We start from the raw sequence: 2,879 nt of genomic DNA, 5'->3' as shown, positions 1-2,879 counted from the left end.
TAACCTTGGTTTTGATTACCATAATTTTGGTTATGATTTTGACTACTATAACCTTGATTGTTATAGTTGCCACGAGAACCTTGGTTCCCTTGGTTCCTATAACCACCACCTTGGTTATAGTTGTCAAAATTACCTTGGTTTTGGTAATTCCTATTCCATTGATCTCTTTGATTGTCAAACCTTTGCACATTATTATTTGACACATAATTCACATGCTCACTTTCACTATTATCAAAATCAGAACCACATTCCGTAGAAGCATGAGGGCAATTACAAGAGTCATGATCATAAGATCCACATGCATCACAAAACAAGCAACCACTAGGCATACACTAGGTGAAAAAAGGCCTTTGGCAGCGGTTCAAACCCGGTCTTAGGCACCGGTTTGAACCCTGCCTATGTGAGGGGTGCCAAAAACCAACTTTTGTGCACCGGTTCAAAACCGGTGCCATAGGGTAAAATAGGCACCGGTTAACCGGTGCTATATGCCCACTTAGGCACCGGTGAACCGGTGCCTAAAACTGCTCTCCCGCTAATTTTTTTGTTTGGTGGTAGATATTTTAGGCACCGGTTGCTGCCTAACCGGTGCCTATTCACCATTTTTTTTTTCCAATTTTCGTGCAATAATATTTTTAAAAAAAAAAAAACTTGTTTCCAGCAATAATAATAACCTGTAATTCCAGCAATTATATTAAATATAATAATTAATAATATTATTATTATAATAACTAATAATAATAATATTATTAACTATTACAATAAGATACAAAAATAATATTAAAAACAAGAATTCAATTATATATATAGATATAAATATTCCCAAACGCAATACAAAAAAAAAAAAAAAGTTGCTTACATATACAAATAATAGTAAGTACATATATAATGAATAATAAGTTATATAGTTCAAAAGTTAACATAAATAATTTACAATTACAATGCCATTTACATGTTGAAGGTGATAAAAGACGCCAACATGTCACGAACTTCATTAAGCTCCTTGATTGTCAACGGACCATCCTTTTGGACCTTGCAAAACTTGAAATACAAAAACATTATTTTAAAAATAATTAATTAGGCAAAACAATATGTATTTTATAAAATATTACCTATATGACTTCTATATAACCCATTTCCTACATTACTTATCAAATGAACTATTTCTTTATCATAACATGTCAATATTGGGTAGTTATATGTGTGTAAGCCCTAAAATTGTATAGGAGAGCATTTTATTAAGGTTTATGACGCTTTTTACTCAAAATGGCCCGAATATGGCCTATATGACTTTACTTTGCCCGTTTCCTACATTTCTTATTAAATGAACTTTATTTATCTCATAACATGTCAATATTATCTAGTTATAGGTGTATAAGGAAAGAAATCACATCAAAAGAGCATATTAACACAAAATGGCCCTAATATGTCCCATATGACTTCTATTTAGCCCATTTTCTACCTTTATTGTGAAATAGCCTTTTTGTTTCTCATAACATGTCATTGTTGGATAATATAAGGTGTCTAAGGCTAGAAATCACACCAATATAGAATTTCAATAAGTTTAATAATGCATTATACTCAACATGACCCAAATAGGGCTTATATGACTTCTATGTAGCCCATTTTCTACATTACTTATCAAATGAACTATTTCTTTCTCATAACATGTCAATGTTGGGTAGTTTTATGTGTGTAAGCCCTAAAATTGTATAAGAGAGCATTTTATTAAGGTTTATGACGCTTTTTACTCAAAATAGCCCGAATATGGCCTATATGATTTTACTTTGCCCATTTCCTACATTTCTTATTAAATAAACTTTATTTATCTCATAACATGTCAATATTATCTAGTTATAGGTGTATAAGGAAAGAAATCACATCAAAAGAGCATATTAACACAAAATGGCCCTAATATGGCCCATATGACTTCTATTCAGCCATTTTCTACCTTTCTTGTGAAATAACCTTTTTGTTTCTCATAACATGTCATTGTTGGGTAATATTAGGTGTCTAAGGCTAGAAATCACATCAATATAGCATTTCAATAAGTTTTAGGACTTACCTCATCAAGCAGTTGAGTGTCCGTACAATGAGTCACAATGTCAAGCATGAATCTCATCACATACAAAGCACAATCAAGTCCATTATCTTGTTGTGCGCACTAGCATATGACAAACAAATCACATCAGTGAAACATGCAAAGGAAATGAGCAAATATTTTCTAACATAGATTTTCAAGATAATCACAATATCATGTAAATTACCAATGGTGACTTCTGTGTTGGACCCTTTGGAGCACGACAATGTAGCTTCTTCATAACACTGTAGTAAAAAAAAGTACATTCAAATTTTATTAGTCGTATGATTACTAAATTAGTTATTATTAGCAATAATCATCACTAGGTTGCTATATATATTTACTTTTGCAATATAGACTTCACGAGCCACTTCTCCGATGATCGAGCTGAATCAAGGTGATAAATTGTGTTAGTGGAATTACAAATCACCATGAGGCTCCAATTCTCCCTACATAAGTTCACAATAGACAAGGTAATTAATATTTAGGAGTCAACATATAATGAGGCCAAATCGATTGAATTTGACATGATTAGACTTACTCTCTATAACATGGGGCGAATATGAACTTGTCTCCCGCACGTGCTGATTCCCTTATACTCTGTTCAACATAGTACAACACTTCATGGGGGTTGCCTATGATTCTAGTAGTGGATAACTGCTCGGGGCATAACCACCCAACTGTACAAGGAGAATCAGTGTCACTTACGTGCTCCTGTAGTGCTCTGCGTGCATGAACATTGAATAATTTATCAGATGTAGGATAATCACAATCAATTTGAATAACTTGAAAAAAGTATAGA

The sequence above is a fragment of the Chenopodium album genome, chromosome 4, assembly GCF_948465745.1.
Source record: "Chenopodium album chromosome 4, dcCheAlbu1.1, whole genome shotgun sequence".
Classification (NCBI taxonomy): Eukaryota; Viridiplantae; Streptophyta; class Magnoliopsida; order Caryophyllales; family Amaranthaceae; genus Chenopodium; species Chenopodium album.
This window is presented reverse-complemented; position numbering follows the sequence as displayed.